General features: G+C 38.4%; 1 long non-coding RNA gene across 2 annotated transcripts in view; it reads right to left on the bottom strand.

Annotated features, from left to right (window-relative positions):
• LOC141407058 (uncharacterized) overlaps window positions 1-21,860 on the bottom strand; it is a 178,341-nt gene that overhangs the window by 45,956 nt on the left and 110,525 nt on the right. For both annotated transcript variants that reach the window (XR_012414047.1, XR_012414048.1), the window contains exon 3: window positions 5,162-5,231. This is a non-coding gene — a long non-coding RNA (uncharacterized lncRNA). The remainder of the gene's footprint in view (window positions 1-5,161; window positions 5,232-21,860) is intronic.

The raw sequence follows: 21,860 nt of genomic DNA, 5'->3' as shown, positions 1-21,860 counted from the left end.
CCTATCCATGAGCATGGTATGTTCTTCCATTTGTTTGTGTCCTCTTTTATTTCACTGAGCAGTGGTTTGTAGTTCTCCTTGAAGAGGTCCTTTACATCCCTTGTAAGTTGGATTCCTAGGTCTTTTATTCTCTTTGAAGCAATTGTGAATGGGAATTCACTCATGATTTGGCTCTCTGTTTGTCTGTTACTGGTGTATAAGAGTGCTTGTGATTTTTGCACATTAATTTTGTATCCTGAGACTTTGCTGAAGTTGCTTATCAGCTTAAGGAGATTTTGGGCTGAGACAATGGGGTTTTCTAAATATACAATCATGTCATCTGCAAACAGGGACAATTTGACTTCTTCTTTTCCTAACTGAATACCCTTTATTTCTTTCTCATGCCTGATTGCCCTAGCCAGGATTTCCAACACTATGTTGAATAGGAGTGGTAAGAGAGGGCATCCCTGTCTTGTGCCAGTTTTTAAAGGGAATTTTTCCAGTTTTTGCCCATTCAGTATGATATTGGCTGTGGGTTTGTCATAAATAGCTCTTATTATTTTGAGATACCTTCCATCAATACCGAATTTATTGAACGTTTTTAGCATGAAGGGCTGTTGAATTTTGTCTAAGGCCTTTTCTGCATCTATTGAGATAATCATGTAGTTTTTGTCTTTGGTTCTGTTTATATGCTGGATTACGTTTATTGATTTGCATATGTTCAACCAGCCTTGCATCCCAGGGATGAAGCACACTTGATCATGGTGGATAAGCTTTTTGATGTGCTGCTGGATCTGGTTTGCCAGTATTTTATTGAGGATTTTTGCATCGATGTTCATCAGGAATATCGGTCTAAAATTCTCTTTTTTTGTTGTGTCTCTGCCAGGCTTTGGTATCAGGATGATGTTGGCCTCATAAAATGAGTTAGGGAGGATTCCCTCTTTTTCTATTCATTGGAATAGTTTCAGAAGGAATGGTACCAACTCCTCCTTGTACCTCTGGTAGAATTCAGCTGTGAATCCATCTGGTCCTGGACTTTTTTTGGTTGGTAGGCTATTAATTATTGCCTCAATTTCAGAGCCTGCTATTGGTGTATTCAGGGATTCAGCTTCTTCCCGGTTTAGTCTTGGGAAAGTGTAAGTGTCCAGGAAATTATCAATTTCTTCTAGATTTTCTAGTTTATTTGCATCGAGGTGTCCATAGTATTCTCTGATGGTAGTTTGTATTTCTGTGGGGTCGGTGGTGATATCCCCTTTATCATTTTTTGTTGCGTCTATTTGATTCTTCTCTCTTTTCTTCTTTATTAGTCTTGCTAGCGGTCTATAAATTTTGTTGATCTTTTCAAAAAGCCAAATCCTGGTTTCATTGATTTTTTTGGAGGGTTTTTTGTGTCTCTATCTCCTTCAGTTCTGCTCTGATCTTAGTTATTTCTTGCCTTCTGCGAGCTTTTGAATGTGTTTGCTCTTGCTTCTCTAGTTCTTTTAATTGTGATGTTAGAGTGTCAATTTTAGATCTTTCCTGCTTTCTCTTGTGGGCATTTAGTGCTATAAATTTCCCTCTACACACTGTTTTAAATGTGTCCCAGAGATTCTGGTATGTTGTATCTTTGTTCTCATTGGTTTCAAAGAACATCTTTATTTCTGCCTTCATTTCGTTATGTACCCAGTAGTCATTCAGGAGCAGGTTGTTCAGTTTCCATGTAGTTGAGCGGTTTTGATTGAGTTTCTTAGTCCTGAGTTCTAGTTTGATTGCACTGTGGTCTGAGAGACAGTTTGTTATAATTTCTGTTCTTGTACATTTGCTGAGGAGTGCTTTACTTCCAATTATGTGGTCAATTTTGGAATAAGTGTGATGTGGTGCTGAGAAGAATGTATATTCTGTTGATTTGGGGTGGAGAGTTCTGTAGATGTCTATTAGGTCTGCTTGCTGTAGAGATGAGTTCAATTCCTGGATATCCTTGTTAACGTTCTGTCTCGTTGATCTGTCTAATGTTGACAGTGGGGTGTTGAAGTCTCCCATTATTATTGTATGGGAGTCTAAGTCTCTTTGTAAGTCTCTAAGGACTTGCTTTATGAATCTGGGTGCTCCTGTATTGGGTGCATATATATTTAGGATAGTTAGTCTTCCTGTTGAATTGATCCCTTTACCATTATGTAATGGCCTTCTTTGTCTCTTTTGATCTTTGATGGTTTAAAGTCTGTTTTATCAGAGACTAGTATTGCAACCCCTGCTTTTTTTTGTTCTCCATTTGCTTGGTAGATCTTCCTCCATCCCTTTATTTTGAGCCTGTGTATGTCTCTGCATGTGAGATGGGTCTCCTGAATACAGCAGACTGATGGGTCTTGACTCTTTATCCAGTTAGCCAGTCTGTGTCTTTTAATTGGAGCATTTAGTCCATTTACATTTAAGGTTAAGATTGTTATGTATGAACTTGATCCTGCCATTATGATATTAACTGGTTATTTTGCTCATTAGTTGATGCAGTTTCTTCCTAGCCTCGATGGTCTTTACATTTTGGCATGTTTTTGCAATGGCTGGTACCGGTTGTTCCTTTCCATGTTGAGTGCTTCCTTCAGGGTCTCTTGTAAGGCATGCCTGGTGGTGACAAAATCTCTAAGCATTTGCTTATCTGTAAAGGATTTTATTTCTCCTTCACTTATGGAACTTAATTTGGCTGGATATGAAATTCTGGGTTTAAAATTCTTTTCTTTAAGAATGTTGAATATTGGCCCCCACTCTCTTCTGGCTTGGAGAGTTTCTGCTGAGAGATCTGCTGTTAGTCTGATGGGCTTCCCTTTGTGGGTAACCCGACCTTTCTCTCTGGCTGCCCTTAAGATTTTTTCCTTCATTTCAACTTTGGTGAATCTGGCAATTATGTGTCTTGGAGTTGCTCTTCTCGAGTAGTATCTTTGTGGCGTTCTCTGTATTTCCTGAATTTGAATGTTGGCCTGCCTTACTAGGTTGGGGAAGTTCTCCTGGATGATATCCTGAAGAGTGTTTTCCAACTTGGTTCCATTTTCCCCCTCACTTTCAGGTATCCCAATCAGACATAGATTTGGTCTTTTTACATAATCCCGTACTTCTTGCAGGCTTTGTTCATTTCTTTCTCTTCTTTTTTCTTTAGATTTCTCTTCTTGCTTCATTTCATTCATTTGATCCTCAATCGCTGATATTCTTTCTTCCAGTTGATCGAGTCGGTTACTGAAGCTTGTGTATTTGTCACGTATTTCTCGTGTCATGGTTTTCGTTCGTTTATGACCTTCTCTGCATTAATTATTCTAGTTACCAATTCTTCCACTCTTTTTTCAAGATTTTCAGTTTCTTTGCACTGGGTATGTAATTCCTCCTTTAGCTCTGAGAAGTTTGATGGACTGAAGCCTTCTTCTCTCATCTCGTCAAAGTCATTCTCCGTCCAGCTTTGATCCATTGCTGGCGATGAGCTGTGTTCCTTTGCAGGGGGAGATGCGCTCTTATTTTTTGAATTTCCAGCTTTTCTGCCCTGCTTTTCCCCCATCTTTGTGGTTTTATCTGCCTCTGGTCTTTGATGATGGTGACGTACTGATGGGGTTTTGGTGTGGGTGTCCTTCCTGTTTGTTAGTTTTCCTTCTAACAGTCAGGACCCTCAGCTGTAGGTCTGTTGGAGATTGCTTGAGGTCCACTCCAGACCCTGTTTGCCTGGGTATCAGCAGCAGAGGCTGCAGAAGATAGAATATTGCTGAACAGCGAGTGTACCTGTCTGATTCTTGCTTTGGAAGCTTCCTCTCAGGGGTGTACTCCACCGTGTGAGGTGTGGGGTGTCGGTCTGCCCCTAGTGGGGGATGTCTCCCAGTTAGGCTACTCAGGGGTCAGGGACCCACTTGAGCAGGCAGTCTGTCCATTCTCAGATCTCAACCTCCGTGTTGGGAGATCCACTGCTCTCTTCAAAGCTGTCAGACAGAGTCGTTTGCATCTGCAGAGGTTTCTGCTGCTTTTTTGTTGTTGTTGTTGTTGTTGTTGTTTAGCTGTGCCCTGTCCCCAGAGGTGGAGTCCACAGAGATAGGCAGGTATCCTTGAGCTGCTGTGAGCTCCACCCAGTTTGAGCTTCCCAGCGGCTTTGTTTACCTACTTAAGCCTCAGCAATGGCGGGCGCCCTTCCCCCAGCCTTGCTGCTGCCTTGCCGTTAGATCACAGACAGCTGTGCTAGCAATGAGGGAGGCTCCGTGGGCATGGGTCCCTCTCGGCCAGGTGTGGGATATAATCTCCTGGTGTGCCCGTTTGCTAAGGCCCTTGGTAAAGCGCAATATTGGGGTGGGAGTTACCCGATTTTCCAGGTGTTGTGTGTCTCAGTTCCCCTGGCTAGGAAAAGGGACTCCATTCCCTCTTGAGCTTCCCAGGTGAGGTGATGCCTCGCCCTGCTTCAGCTCTGGCTGGTCAGGCTGCAGCAGCTGACCAGCACCGATTGTCCAGCACTCCCTAGTGAGATGAACCCAGTACCTCAGTTGAAAATGCAGGAATCACCTGTCTTCTGTGTCGCTCGTGCTGGGAGCTGGAGACTGGAGCTGTTTCTATTCGGCCATCTTGTTCCGCCCCCTCCCTCCTGTGATTCTGATGGCTATCCAAGTTTAGGGATCCTAGATGTAGGTTTTCAAGGTCTACTGCATGATATGTAATATGGTGAGTGCCTTAGCAGAGTTGCCTTTAAGAAAGATTATTCTAGTTACAGTAAAATATCAGCCAGAAATTGAGAGAACTGTAGATTGGGAATTTATTCAGGAAATTATTATAAGTCAGAAGAAAACAGGGGAACTTGATAAAGAGAAAGAGATTAATGTGTTCAAGACTTATTTCAGAGGTGAAATTAATAAGATGGTCACCAATTAAATTTAGCAGGTGAGTGAAACGAAAAGTTAATACAAATTTTAGATTTATGGAATTATATATCAGTGTATGTTGTGGGTCTAGAATACCAAAACAAGAACGGATTTTTAAAAAGATATTTCACATCCATGGAATATGGGGTTCATGTGTGGAATCAGCCTAGAAACATTAAATATCATTTTTTAAATATGACATTCTCTCTTTGAAGGTTCTGGTTCTGTAAAGATTTGTTCCACAGATCATTCCTCTTAAAAGACTTCTTAACCCAGCATAGCTGATGCTTTTCTCCAAAATTTCTAGAACCAGGTAAAATTTTCAACTTTACCTTTATTCTCACTTTCATGGAAACACTCATTTGTAGTTTTTATCTTGATAGAAGAGATTCATTTCTATGCCTAGAAAAGTAAATATTGTTACATATAATAACAATGAACAGCACAAAATGCCAAACTGCATACTAATGAAAAGTAAACTTAAGCAGTCCTTACTAATAGTATGTAATAAAAACATAATTCAAAATGCCATTAGGCTAGCCTGTCAGCAGTCAAAATGCACATATGATATTGTAGAATTTAGGCATAAGAAAAACTCTTTATGTACACACAGCCATTTCTTCTCAGTAACGAATAAAAATGCAAGGTAAACACTAAGTGAAGCATAAAACGTTTGGAATTAATTTGACTTTTTTTTACCCAGCTTTTATAAGAGGTTCTCACAATTCTCTGCAGAAATTCTGATCCACAAACTATGTAAATTGCTCCTTTACGTGAAATTTACAGTAGAAAGATATACTCAAGAGATTGGATTGTCATAAGGGAGAGAAACCTTATTCCAGACCATTTATTGCAAAAGCATATACAAATTGTATTAATATGTAGATGTTCTCTGGAAAAAATAAAATACTTCTCTCATTCATCCTTGCTGATTCCCTATAGATGATAAAGAGACTGCCTTTACCTACATTTTAGAAAGCTGAATTTAAAAGAGTTGATTCAACTACTACATTTTTAAATAATATATTCTGGCAAAAATTTTATTTACATGTATCCAGGAATATCCTTATAAATATGTGAATTTGTACATATGATGTAAATTAAAATTTCATTGAAGTCTCTCAGCATAAAAATGTATTGTCTTTAATATCTAGAAAATATATGTTAAAATTATGTTGAGTCAGTGACATTAAAAAAGAAATTGTGACTATCTTTGTTGATTAAAAGGAAGGTACTCCAAGAAAAGTAACACATTTAAAATTTTGTTATTATTTTCATTTATTCAAAAATATATCGTATCACCTCCCTCTTTAACATCTTGCTGAGATCAGACCACTAAGGAAGGAAATGTGGGGGAAGATAAAAGGGTGATGATTTTATATAATTTTAAGTTTCTAGATAGAAGTATTTAAAGATGTGCCTCTGAGAGCAGCCTAAACTCCCTGACACCCAGAGAAGTTTGCAGAAAATAAGTATGCAAAGCAAATAAACCATGCAAAATAAATAAACTATGCATAGTAAGCCAAAGGGAAGTTTCACAATCTTGACAATGATAATACAGCTTATATCTTTATTATACCTTTGCTTTCTCTACACTGCCTGTACCACTACCACTATCCGATGGCTCATGGAATGCTGGACCCACCATTATGAAATACCACACAGCATAGGATCAGACCAGAAGACCATTTGTCTACTGCACAGTAAGGGAGGTACCAAAGTAAGCCCATGACTTTGGGGTTCTCTGGGTGTGTCCTTTAAGAAAGGAAAAGAATAATAAATCTAATTAAAATTCTTGACCAACAAAGGATATTAAGAATAGAATTTAGAATGCATCATCCTATATATCTGTCTAAGAACCAAGTTGTACGGTTTGTATGGTTATGTGATTTCCTTTCCTTTGGTGAAATACCTAAGAATAGAATTACTGAGTCCTTTGGTAAGTGTTTAACTTACCAAAGTTAAACATTTCCATACATCCTCTGAAATCTAGGTGGAAGTTCCCAAACCTCAATTCTTGACTTCTGTGCACCCACAGGCCCAACACCACATGGAAACCAACAAGGATTGGGGCTTTCACCCTTTGGAGCAATGGCCTGAGCTATATGTTGGCCCCTTTTAGCCATGGCTGGGATATAGGGCACCAAGTCCCAAGACTGGATAAAGCAGCAAGGCCCTGGGTCCAGCCCAGGCAACCATTTTTTCCTCCTGGCTCTCTGGGCCTATGATGGGATGGACTGCCGTGGAAACCTCTGATAGGCCCTGGTGACATTTTTTTCCTATTGTCTTCATGATTAACATTTGGTTCCTTTTTACTCATGCAAATTTCTGCAGCCATCTTGAGGTTCTTCTCAGAAAATGGGTTTTTCTTTTCTATCCCATCATCAGGCTGCAAATTTTCTGAACTTTTATGTTCTGCTTCCCTTTTAAACATAAGTTCCAATTCCAAATCATCTCTTTGCGAATGCATAAAACTGAATGCTTTTAATAGCACCCACATCACATCTTGCATGCTCTGGGGCTTAGAAATTTCATCTGCCAGATACCTTGAATTATCTTTCTTTAGTTCAAAGTTCCACAGATCTCTAGGGCAGGGACAAATGCTGCCAGTCTATTTGCTAAAGTATAGCAAGAGTCACCTTCTTCCAGTTCCCAACAAGTTCCTCGTCTCCATCTGAGACCCCCTCAGCCTGGACTTCATTGTCCATATCACTATCAGCATTTTGGTCAAAGCCTCTCAACAAGTCGGTAGGAAGATTCAAATTTTCCCACATCTTTCTGTCTTCTGAGCCCTGGAAACGATTCCAACCTTTTCCTGTTACCCAGTTCCAAAGTCGCTTCCACATTTTCAGGTATCTTTATAGCAGTACTCCATTCTCTGAGGTACCAATTTACTGTATTAGTCAATTTTCACACTGCTATAAAGAACTGCCTGAGACTGGGTAACTTACAAAGGAAAGTGGCTTAACTGACTCACAGTTTAGCATGACTGGGGAGGACTCAGGAAATATACAGCGATAGTGGAAGGAACGTACAGCCATTCCTGGACAGGAAGCAAGGCATCTTCTTCACAAGGCAGCAGGAAGGAGAAGTGCCGAACAAAGGAGGAAGAGCCCTTTATAAAACCATCAGATCTCATGAGAACTCACTTACTATCATGAGAACAACATGGGGGAAACCAACCCTACTATTCAATTATCTCCACTTGGTGTTCCCCTTGACATGTGGGGATTATGGAGATTATGGGAATTACAATTCAAGATGAGATTTGGTCAGGGAAACACACCCTAACCATATCACCTTAACTATGAATTTTTTTATACTTCTATTAAAAGTTTTACAGTTTAGCTTTTATATTGCTCTGTCTATTGCTGCATAACAAAATGTACCACAATTTAGAAGCTTAAAACAACAATCATGTTTATTTGGCTCATGAATCTGCATTTAAGCTGAGCTTGATGAGCACTGCTTGTCTTTGTTCTTCTACTCAATGGCAGTTAGGGCACCTGGAAGGCTGGGAGCTGAAATCACCTGAAGTCTCATTCACTAACACGTGTGATGGCTGATATTGTCTATCAGGTGGGATCATAGCTGGTATTGTCAGGCAGAACACTTACCTGTGGCCTGGCCTTTTTTATAATATGATATCATGGCTGAGTTCAAACTTCTTGAGAGAAAGAGCCAGAAAAAAAATGTCATACATCATATGACCTAGCCTCAAATGTCATGGTATCACCTATAGTCTCTTGGAGTGAATTGCTAAGGCTGGTCATATTCAAGACTGGCCCCTATTCAAAAAGGCTCTGCATTTTGAAAGGAGGTTAAATCTGAGCAGATATGTTTAAAACCACTACATACTTTTAAATATATGATCCATTTTGAGTAATTTTTTAGTATGGTGTTAGGTAAGAATTACAAGTAATTATTTTTCCAAAATGAATATTCCATTTCAGCACCATTAGTTGAAATAAATATTGTTTTCATCTTTGAATTACATTAGAATCTTGTTGTACAAAAATTAAATAACCACTTATGGGTGGGTCCCTTTTTGACATTACTCTTTCATTCTATTGATTTATATGACTATCCTAACACCAATACTACTCTTTTTTGATAACTGCAGCTTTATCGTAAGTCTTGAAATCATGTAGTGTAAGTCCTCCAACTCTGTCCTTATTTTCAAAATTGTTTTGGCTATTCTAGCTATATTTACGTGTAAAGTTTAGGCTCATATTGTCAATTTCTATTTTTTTAATTCTATTCTAGTTAAATTTACATATACATTTTAGAATCATGTTGTCAATTTCTTTTTTTTTTAATTCTACTGGGATTTTAATCAGATTTGGATAAAATCTATTGATCAATTTGATGATAACTGACATTTTAACAATATTGAGACTTCCAATTCATAAACACAGTATGTTGCTACACATATTTAAGTATTTCTCTAGGGATTTTTGCATATATTTTCCAATGTATGGGTCTTACACGTATGCTTCTATATTTATCCCTAAGTATGTTGTATTTTTAGACACTTTTAACATGGTAATTAAAAAATTTCATCTTTCATTTGTTCATTGCTGTTATAGAAAAATAAACTATTTTGATTTGGAGGGTTTTGACCTTTCATTCTGCTTAATTCACTTAACAATTTTAGTAGCTGTTTCATAGATTCCTTTGGGTTAGCTATGTAATCATCCTTTCTAACCTGCATGTCTTTCATTTCTTTCGCCTGCTTTATATCAGGCCATGGTACATTGTTTAATAGAGGTTTCAGAGCAAACCTACTTGCTATTTCTGATCTCAGGGGAAAATATTCAACCTTTTACTAATAAGTATGCTAGCTTTACTTTTTGTTGTTGTTGTTGTTACTTTTAGTAGAGACAGGGTTTCACCATGCTGGTCAGGCTGGTCTTCAACTCCTGACCTCGTGAACTGCCCGCCTTGGCCTCCCAAAGTGCTGGGATTAGCTTTACATTTTTGATAGACACCTTTTTTCAGGCTGAGAAATCTCCTTTCTATTCATAGTTTGCTGAGAACTTTTAACACAAATGAGAGTTGAAATCTGTCAAATATGTTTCGGAGTAGTATTTATTAATATGATAACATGACTTCTCCTTAATGCTCTTAATGTAGTGAATTATATTTGATTGATTTTCAAAGGCAAAACAATCCTTAGCTTCTTAGAATAAATGCCTCACAATCATGATGTATTATCCTCTTTTTATGTTACTAGGTACAATTTGCTTTGATTAATAATATTTACATCTAAGTTCAGAAGGGATACTGTCTTAAGTTTTCTGTTCTTTTAGTATTTGATTTTGGACACAGAGTAATGCTGAACTCATAAAATGATCTGGGAGGTATTCCTGACACCTCTATTTCCCAAAACAGAGTATGTAGGATTGATACAATGTCTTCCTAAATATATAATTGAATTGGGTAGCAAAACCATCTGCCCTTGAGCTTGTGTATGTGTGTGTATGTTGAAAACTTTTGAATTATGAATTCAATTTTAGATAGATACAGATTTATAAATAATTTACAAATGTCAATGTCAAAGTCCAGTTGGTTGTTGTCTTCTATATACTAATATTCTGTCAATCAATCACTGAGAAAGAAGTGTTCAATCAGCAACTGAAATTGTGCATTTGTCTGTTTCTTGCAGTTCTATAAATGTTTGTGTTATGTTTTGAGGTACAAAAGTATTTAAGATTTTTTATGTTCTCTTGATGAATTTACCTATTTATTATTATGAAATGATCCTCGTTATAAAAAAATTTTTTTGTGATTAAGGTGGTAGTTGAAACCAAGGTTTAGAATGATATGTGAGGGTAGGATCAGGGGATATAGAATGAGAAAAAAACAAAGATTAACCACAGAACTCTAGGGAACACCAATGTTTAAGGAGTTGGCAAAAGAACAGGAGCCAATTCCAGAAATTAAGATGGAGCCAAAGGCAAACTTGAAGAAGTACTATGGAAGAGTAGTGCTACAGAAACAAGTGAAAAGGGAATTTAAGAAGAGCATTGTTATGGTTTGGATTTGTGTGCCTGCCCAAATCTCATGCTGAATTGTAATCCCCAGTGTTAGAGAGGGGTCTGGTGGGAGGGGATTGGATCTCGGAGGTAGATTTCCCCCTTGTTGTTCTCCTGACACTGAGTTCTCATGAGATCTGGCTATTTAAAATGTGTAGCACCTCCCCCTTTGCTCTTCCTCCTGCTCCAGCCATGTAAGATGTGACTGCTTTCCCTTCCACCATGACTGAAAGTTTCCTGAGGCCTGCCCAGTCATGTTTTCTGTATGGCCTGCTGAGCCGTGAGCCAATTCAATCTCTTTTCTTTAGAAATTATCCACTCTCGATTCCTGGGCAAGATGGCCGAATAGGAACAGCTCCAGTCTGCAGCTCCCAGCAAGATCAATGCAGAAGTCAGGTGATTTCTGAATTTCCAACTGAGGTACCCTGCTCATCTTATTGGGACTGGCTAGACAATGGGTGCAGCCCAGGGAGGGTGAGGAGAAGCAGGATGGGGCATCACCTCATCTGGGAAGCGCAAGGGGTTGGGAACTCCCTCCCCAGCCAAGAGAAGCCATGAAGGACTGTGCCATGAGGAATAGTGCATTCTGGCCCAGATACTATGCTTTTCTTATGTTCTTGGCAACCCACAGACCAGGAGATTCCTTCGGGTGATTACACCACCAGGGCCCTGGGTTTCAAGCACAAAACTGGGCGACCATTTGGACAGACACCGAGCTAGCTGCAGGAGTTTTTTGGGTTTTTGTTTTTTTAAATATCCCAGTGGTGCCTGGAACACCAGTGAGACAGAACCATTCACTGCCCTGGAAAGGGGGCTGAAGCCAGGGGATCAAGTAGCCTAGTTCAGCAGATCCAACCCCCATGAAGCCCTTCAAGCTAAGATCGACTGACTTGAAATTCTCACTGCCAGCACAGTAGTCTGAAGTTGACCTGGGATGCTCAAGCTTGGTAGGGGGAGGGGTGTCCACTATTACTGAGGCCTGAGTAGGCTGTTTCACCCTCACAGTGTAAACAAAGCTGCTGGGAAGTTCTAACTGGACAGAGCCCACTGCAGCTTGGCAAAGCTGCTGTAGCCAGACTGACTCTCTAGATTCCTCCTCTCTGGGCAGGGCATCTCTCAAAGAAAGGTAGCAGCCACAGTCAGTGGCTTATAGATAAAACTCCCATCTCCCTGGGACAGAGCGTATAGGGGAAGGGGCAGCTATGGGCACAGCTTCAGCAGACTGAAATATTCCTGCCTGCCAGCTCTGAAGAGAGTAGTGGATCTCCCAGCACAGTGCTCACACTCTGCTAAAGGACAGACTGCCTCCTCAAGTGGGTCCCTGACTCCATGCCTCCTGACTGCTGGGAGACACCTCCCAGCAGGGGTTGACAGACACCTCATACAGGAGAGCTCCAGCTGGCAACTGGTGAGTGCCGCTCTGAGACAAAGCTTCCAGAGGAAGGAACAGGCAGCAATATTTGCTCTTCTGCAGCCTCTGCTGGTGATACCCAGGCAAACAGGGCCTGGAGTGGACCTCTAGCAAACTCCAGCAGACCTGAAGTAGAGGGGCCTGACTGTTAGAAGGAAAACTAACAAACAGAAAGGAATCACATCAACATCAATAAAAAGGACATCCACACGTAAACCACATCTGAAGGTCACCAACATCAAAGAGCAAAGCCTGATAAATCCACAAATATGAGGAAAAACCAATGCAAAAAGGCTGAAAATCCCAAAAAACAGAGTCTCTTCTCCTCCAAAGGATCACAACTCCTCACCAGCAGAGGAACAAAACTGGCTGGAGAATGAGTTTGATGAATTGACAGAAGTAGGCTTCAGAAGGTGGGTAATAATGAACTTCTCTGAGCTAAAGGAGCATGTTCTAACCCAATGCAAGGAAGCTAAGAACCTTGAAAAAAGGTTAGAGGAATTGCTAACTAGAATATCCAGTATGGAGAAGAACATAAATGCCCTGATGGAGCTGAAAAACACAGCATGAGAACTTCATGAAGCATATACAAGTATCAATAGCTGAATTGATCAAGCAGAAGAAATGATATCAGAGATTGAAGATCAACTTAATGAAATAAAGCATGAAGACAAGACTAGAGAAGAAAGAATGAAAAGGAATGAACAAAGCCTCCAAGAAATATAGAACTATGCAAAAAGATCAAACCTACTTTTGACTGGTGTACCTGAAACTGACGGGGAGAATGGAACCAAGTTGGAAAACACTCTTCAAGATATCCAGGAGGACCTCCCCAACCTAGCAAGACAAGCCAACATTCAAATTCAGGAAATACAGAGAACGCCACAAAGATACTCCTAGAGAAGAGCAACTCCAAGACACATAATCATCAGATTCACCAAAGTTGAAATACAGGAAAAAATGCTAAGGGCAGCCAGAGAGAAAGGTCGGGTTACCCACAAAAGGAAGCCCATCAGACTAACAGTGGATCTCTCTGCAGAAAACCTACAAGCCAGAGTAAAGTAGGGGTGAATATTTAACATTCTTAAAGGAAAGAATTTTCAACCCAGAATTTCATATCCAGCCAAACTAAGCTTGAAAAGTGAAGGAGAAATAAGATCCTTTACAGAAAAACAAATGCTGAATTTGTCACCACTAGGTCTGCCTTACAAGAGCTCCTGAAGGAAGCACTAAATATGGAAAGGAAAAACTAATCAGCCACTGCAAACACATACCAAATTGTAAAGCCCATCGACATTATGAAGAAACTGCATCAAATAATGGGCAAAATAACCAGTTAGCATCATAATGAAAAGATCAAATTCACACATAACAATATTAATCTTAAATGTAAATGGGCTAAATACCCCAAGAAACTCACTCAAAACTGCACAACTACATGGAAACTGAACAACCTATTCCTGAATGACTACTGGGTAAATAACGAAATTAAGGGAGAAAGAAATAAGTTCTATGAAACCAATGAGAACAAAGACATAATGTACCAGAATCTCTGGGACACATTTAGAGCAATATTTAGAGGGAAATTTATAGCACTAAATGACCACAGGAGAAAACGAGGAAGATCTAAAATCGATACCCTAACATCACAATTAAAAGAACTAGAGAAGCAAGAGCAAACAAATTCAAAAGCTAGCAGAAGACAAAAAATAACGAAGATCGGAGCAGAACTGAGGGAGGTATCGACACAAAAAAAACCCTTCCAAAAATCAATGAATCCAGGAGTTGGTTTTTTGAAAAGATTAACAAAATAGACCACTAGCCAGAGTAGTAAAGAAGAAAAAAGAGAAGAATCAAATAGACACAGTAAAATGATAAAGAGGATATCACCACTAATCACACAGAAATACAAACTACCATCAGAGAATGCTATAAACACCTCTATGCAGATAAACTAAAAAATCTAGAGGAAATGGATAAATTCCTGGACACATACATCTTCCCAAGATAAACAAGGGAGAAGTCGAATCACTGAATAGACCAATAACAAGTTCTGAAATTGAGGCAGTAATTAAAAGCCTACAAAACAAAAAAAGCCCAGGACCAGACAGATTCACAGCCATATTCTACCAGAGGTGCAAAGAGGAGCTGGTACCATTCCTTCTGAAACTATTCCAAACAATAGAAAAAAAGAGACTCCTCCCTAACTCATTTTATGAGGCCAGCATCATCCTGATGCCAAAACCTGGCAGAGACACAAGAAAAGAAAATATCAGGCTAATATCCCTGAGGAAAATTGATGTGAAAATCCTCAATAAAATACTTGCAAGCCAAATCCAGCAGCACATCTAAAAGCTTATCCACTATGATCAAATCGGCTTCATCCCTGGGATGCAAGGCTGGTTCAACATATGCAAATCAATAAACATAATCCATCACATAAACAGAACCAACGACAAAAACCACATCTCAATTGATGCAGAAAAGTCCTTTAATAAAATTCAACACCCCTTCATGCTAAAACCCCTCAATACACTAGGTATTGATGGAACATATATCAAAACAATAAGAGCTGTTTATGACAAACCCACAGCCAGTATTGTACTGAACAGGCAAAGGCTGAAAGCATTTCCTTTAAAAATCAGCACGAGACAAGGATGCCCTCTCTCACAACTCCTATTCAACATAGTATTGGAAGTTCTGGCCAGGGCAAACAGGCAAGTGAAAGAAATAAAGGGTATTCAGATGGGAAGAGAGGAAGTCAAATTGTCTCTGTTTGCAGATGACATGATTATATATTTAGAAAACCCCATAGTCTCAGCCTAAAATCTCCTTAAGCTGAGAAGCAACTTCAGCAAAGTCTCAGGTTACAAAATCAATGTGCAAAAATCACAGGCACTCCTATACACTAATAACAGACAGAGAGTCAAATCATGAGTGAACTCCCATTCACAATTGCTACAAAGAGAATAAAATACCTAGGAATACAACTTACAGGGGATGTGAAGGACCTCTTCAAGGAGAACTGCAAACAACTTCTCACGGAAATAAGAGAGGACACAAACAAATGGAAAAACATTCCATTCTCATGGATAGAAAGAATCAATATCATGAATATGGCCACACTGCCCTACGTAATTTGTAGATTCAATGCTATCCCCATCAAGCTACCATTGACTTTCTTCAGAGTATTAGAGAAAACTACTTTAAATTTCATCTGGAACCAAAAAAGAGCCCATATAGCCAACATAATCCTAAGCAAAAAGAACAAAGCTGGAGGCATCATGCTTCCTAACTTCAAACTATATTACAAGGCTATAGTAAACAAAACAGCATGGTACTGGTACCAAAACAGATATATAGACCAGTGGTACAGAACAGAGGCCTTAGAAATAATGCCACACACCTACAACAATCTGATCTTTGACAAACCTGATAAAAACAAGAAATGGGGAAAGGATTCCCTATTTAATAAATGGTGTTGGGAAAACTGGCTAGCCATATGCAGAAAACTGGAACTGGATCCCTTCTTTAAATCTATAAAAAAATTAACTCAAGATGGATTAAAGACTTAAAAGTAAGACCTAAACCATAAAATGACAGAAGAAAACCTAGAGAATACCATTCAGGACATAGGCATGGGCAAAGGCTTCATGACTAAAACACCAAAAGCAATGGCAACAAAAGCCAAAATTGACAAATAGGAGCTAACTAAAATAAAGAGCTTCTGCACAGCAAAAGAAACTATCATCAGAGTGAACAGGCAACCTACGGAGTGGGAGAAAATGTTTGCAATCCATCCATCTGACAAAGGGCTAATATCCAGAATATGCAATGAACTTAAACAAATTTACAAGAAAAAAACAACCCCATCAAAAAGTGGTCAAAGGATATGAGCACACACTTCTCAAAAGAAGACATTTGTGCTCCAACAAACATACGGAAAAAAGCTCATCATCACTGGTCATTAGAGAAATGCAAATCAAAACCACAATGAGATACCATCTCACGCCAGTTAGAATGGCAATCATTAAAAAGTTAGGAAACAACAGATGCTGGAGAGGATGTGGAGAAATAGGAATGCTTTTACACCATTGATGGGAGTGTAAATTAGTTCAACCATGTGGAGGACAGTGTGGTGATTCCTCAAGAATCTAGAACCAGAAATACCATTTAACCCAGCGATCCCATTACTGGGTATATACCCAAAGGATTATAAGTCATTGTACTATAAAGACACATGCACACAAATGTTTATTTCAGCACTATTCACAATAGCAAAGACTTGGCACCAACCCAAATGCCCATCCATGATTGACTGGATAAAGAAAATGTAGCACATACACACCATGGAATACTATGGAACAATAAAAAAGGATGAGTTCATGTCCTTTGTAGAGACATGGATGAAGCTGGAAACCATCATTCTCGGCAAACTAATACAGGAACAAAAAACCAAATACCGCATGTTCTCATTCATAAGTGGGAGTTGAACTATGAGAACACATGGCCACAGGGAAGGGAACATCACACACCTGGGCCTGTAGGCTTAGGGGAAGGATAGCATTAGGAGAAATACCTAATGTAGATGGTGGGCTGATGCATGCAGCAAGCAACCATGCCACATTTATACCTATGTAACAAACCTGCACGTTCTGCAAATGTATCCCAGAACTTACAGTATAATAATAATAATAATAAAAGAAATTACCCTGTCTTAGGTATTTCTTTATAGCAGCACAAGAACAGACTAATATAAGCAAGTTTAAAAGTGTCAAATGTTACAGAGTTTTAAGAAGTCTAAATATTGATAATAGAAGGTGATTTTGAAAAGTTTATTAATAAACCCTAGCAAGAGCATTGCAATAATGAGTTGGACTTAGATTGGATATGAAAGGAAGGAAAGAGAGGTCAGTATCTTGAAAATATATTGAGAGGAGGGCTATAAGATGGGAAAGATTTGATCATGTTTATGCACTGAACTGAAAGGAGAATTTGAAGGTACAGAAGAGAGGGGTGATTATGATCTTAGTGAGAAGCAAATAAATCTCCTAGTTATAAGCTGATTGGAACAAGAACTATAGTATACTGCCAATTATTAATTGCCATAATTCATAAAGACAACATTTTATTACTGTCTATAAACTTCAGCTAGGATCATTTCTACATATTTTAAGGCACTATTTAACTTTATTTCCCTCCTAATTTTCTTTGCAGAAGAAATACTAACTACTTTTGACACATCTGGCTTATCACAGAAGCACTCATGATTTACCAATTATTTTCCTTTGGTTTCATCAGTTTCCTTTGTGCAGTGTTATGCCTCATCACACAAGAATGTCATGTTTCCCCATTATGTTAGTGTATACAAGATGAAGAAAATATGTTTTCCAAGTAACATTCTGAACATAAAGTACATATTTTCCATCACTTCTAATTTAGAGCACAAGTTTCTTTCTGGTTTCTAACATGACAAAAACTAAATATAAAATGTGAAGAACACCATAATTGCAACAGTACACAAAATGCTATTTATGTAAATACTAATAACCATGCATTTTTCTTATTTGCATGTCAATGTGTGGTTTTCATATACATTACATATTTTTAAAAAGTCTTAATGATGTGATGTATCTGATTACTTAAAGTGGCAGAGGCACTCTTCACTGGTTACTAATTACTGCTCTATCAAGGTTCCTAATCATTTTTTAATCACAGATAAGCTTGAGAACCTGATGAAAATTATGTTCCATGTTTCTAGAAGAAATACATACACCTGGACCTATATGCACATATAAATTTGCATATATTTTTGGACATTAAAAAGCCTGATTTAAAGGAATGCAATTTGGAAATATTGGGGTTAATGTCAAAGGAAAAATAAAAAGCATAACATTGAAGGCATAGCAACATGGTTTTTTTGTTTGTTTGTTTGGTCAGTTAGCTAATTATTTTGAGACAAGGTTTCACTCTGTCACCCAGGCTGGAGTGCAGTGGTTCAATAATGGCTCACTGCAACCTTGACCTCTCAGGCTCAGGTAATCCTTCCACCTCAGCCTCCCAAGTAGCTGGGACTATAGGCATATGCCACTATGCCCAGCTAATTTTTTCATTTTTTGTAGAGACAGGGTTTCATAATGTTGCCCAGGCTAGTCTCGGACTCCTGGGCTTATGCAATTCTCCCTTCTTGGCCTCCCAACATGCTGGGATTACAGGCCTGAGCCACCAGGTCCAGCAGCAACATGGTTTAAGAGCAAGAGTTTTGGAGTCAGATTTGGATTCAAGTCTTGACCCAGCACTTAGCAGCTGGGTATTCTCGGCCATGTTACTTAACAACTCTTAGCTTAAGTATATGCCTATGTAAAATGAGGTTGGAGAAAGGATTAAATTAGATAAAAAGCAAAGTACATGACAAATGCATATAATATGCAGGTAATCAATGTTTGTTTTAAATATCAGGGAAACAGCTTCAATTGAATGATTCTCAAAGGCATGGGAATTTTTCATTTAGATTTTGTTGTTTATGTTCAAATCTATAAGATTTGAATTAAGAATCTCACAGAAAGGGAATCTCAAAATCCAGCTTTCTGATTGCTGAATCTGATAGAAGTATTGCTGTGCTGTATACACACCGCTCAGGTAGTGCCCATCTTTGGTGGAGGTGATCTTCTAGGGGTCATTCGGTCAACAAGTGACAGGATGCCCTGGATCAGTAGGCACAACTAACTCTCTTTAGTATTTGAAATATCCCATAGAGTGACATGTTTTACAAGGTTGTTCTCAATATTAGTCAGTTAAACAATAGTTAGACTGAAAAGGTGCTTAACTTTGGCAGAAAAAAATGCATGTATTCCACAAACAAGAAAGATAATTGTGATAATTTTACCAAATGCCCTGAGTCACCCCATATGTTTCAATTATCAAAAGTAGTGTTCTTGGTATATAAAAATATATAATAAAATTCCAGATTTTAAAATGTGTTATAAGATTTCAAGGATCATACTAGTTGTGATGGCAGTTCATTTGGCTAAGATTGACATTTTTGGCTTCTTAAAACAGTGCTCTCAGTCCTGTAGCTTCAGACACAGCTTCACTAACGAGGGTGAAACTTTAATTTGAATTTCCTCGTCTGTTCTCCTATTTCAGCCAAAGAACAGTATCCTAAGGCTGTGTGCTGACCTCGGAGCACGAGTCTAGACAGAACACTAGAAAATGCCTTTAAAATGTGCCATGAACAATATCCAAAATATCATCCCTTGAATGGGCCAGATAATTTATTGTGCCAAAATCCTTCTATGTGTGGTTGCACCCAAAGCAGGTGCTTCTATGGAAAATATACCCAAGACAATTTCTGTCTCATTTTACTTTGAGCAAAGCCAATTTTTAATTTAAAAAGTACATGCTTAGATGTCTCTGAGATGTTTTCCTGACATAGTAATCCAAGTAACTTCTGACCGAGACGAAGGGAAGGTATCTCTCTCTGAAGAGTCTTATCATAGAGTGAGAGCTTTTGAAGAGTTTTGGGAAAGCTCTGCCCTTCTGAAATTGAATTTTGTTCAGGATATTGAAATTTTAAGGGCATTTTGCCTCCTTGCCAATTTCATTATACCATTATTTTTTATTTAAATTACAGATCCTTTTTTGTCTCTTTCTCTGTGAGAGGCTGGCACTAGATCACCTCCTGAGTAGAGCAGACATTCCAAAGGATGTCCTGCCAACAATAATGGAAAGCTGGATACAACTGAATATATAAAATGGTACCTGAGATGCTTAGAAAACTGTAAAGTTTAATGCCGCACATCCAGTGCAAATGTCAAGTACTACAGCTGCTGCTTCTACATGCTACACGAAAAGCGTGTGTGTGTGTGTGTGTGTGTGTGTTTAAATTCATGGCTTCTTTTTTTCTTTGCTTATGAATCTCTGCACATCTGTCTTTTAAAATGTCTTATTTATAGGGTCAACATTTCTTGTCTAATGAGATGGGCCAAAAAGACCTTCAATCACTCACATGCTCACAAGGAAAATGACATGTCCCAAATAAAAGATTGAGCTGGATTTATTTCTAAAATACCTTAAATGTTCTCCAATAACATTTGCCAAATATAATTTTCAATACTGACTGAACTTTTCTTCCCCTAGGAGTTCTACACTCATTTAAAATAAATAGTATATCGTTGATGGTTTTTGAAGTCTCAAAATGTTAAGTTGTCTTTTAAAAATTCTGAGTTACATAGAAAACATTAAGAATCTATCTTCTTAATTTAAACAAATGGCATGGTACCTTCACCAAACACTCAACCACCATAAATAACTCTGGGAATACTGAGAATGCATGATTCGGGAGATGCAGAAAAATTGTACTTTCCCAGAAAACCCGTGTTTCACAGGGAAAGCCACATAATCTTTCTGGAAGCCTTGGTTATTGCACCATCAAAGGTGATTCTTTTATTCGGCCTTAACCTAAATCACAGGACTATGATGAAGAATAAGTTTAAAAATAAAAAAATTATTGCTGAAAGTATTAAAAATGTAAATTACTTTAGATTTGAAAATGTAATTTCATAAGAAGGTGGGCTTCATATGGATATACGGTACACAAAATGTCTTCATAAAGAAACAATGACTTGAATTGATCCTACACTTTAGGGAAGCTATTCTTCTTAAATTAGACTTTGAACTGGGGACAAAGACCTTGACACTGGAATACACACTATAGTGTAGCTGATTTAAAGCACCAGGGGTTTAAAGGGTCACAATATATTATTTTCGCTAAGTACACTTCTGGAATGTTTCAGTTTGGATTAAGCATCCTGAAACATGGATTTAATTAAAGGAGTCCTTCAGATAATTATGGGACTGATTTTCAAAGGCATGCTAGATGATTCAGATTCCTAGCAACATTCTGAGCTGCATCATTTAAAGCCTGGTCTGGAGGGGCTATCCTCTGGGAATTTATCACTTTCCAAGAACTGAAGAAATTTCTTGGCTGAACATCTAGAAGTCAAAAACTGAGATCTGGAGCATCTTTATCTTAAATACTATCAACTTTGAGTGACAGTTAGGAGCCTCTTAGAAAAGCCTCAAAAGAGCAGGCTCAGATTTATCAGAATAAGAAAACATATTGTCTAAAACCGAGCTAGGAACTCTGGGATCATCCCCAAATTCTGACCAGGGAAGAGAATCCTATATGCACTCACCGCACTACCACAGCTCCGCTCAAGGATGGATAAAAACAATGATCTCCAAAATGGAAGTTTAGAAAACCACAAGAATTGGAAAAACAAACCATTTTGGTCTGGAAAGACAATATTATAAATTATATCTATATCTACTTTTTAATTATTTCCTTAAAAACCTTTTATGTATACATCTAAAATGTACCTAATAGAATGTAATATGTTATGTAATATATAAATAGGTATACTTCTGTGCAGACGCGTGATCAGCAATAGATACCACAAATTCTAAGACGGTTTCACTTTGTGGGACTTCTCGTCTTTCTCAGAATGGGGTGTAGGGTCAATGGGTCTGCTGCCTGGCAGTACCTGATAGCAAGCTGTGGGGATCAGCTGTTCCATATTA

This window comes from Macaca fascicularis, chromosome 6 (genome assembly GCF_037993035.2).
Source record: "Macaca fascicularis isolate 582-1 chromosome 6, T2T-MFA8v1.1".
NCBI lineage: Eukaryota > Metazoa > Chordata > Mammalia > Primates > Cercopithecidae > Macaca > Macaca fascicularis.
Note: the sequence above shows the minus strand (reverse complement) of the source record. Positions and strands in the feature narration are given on the sequence as shown.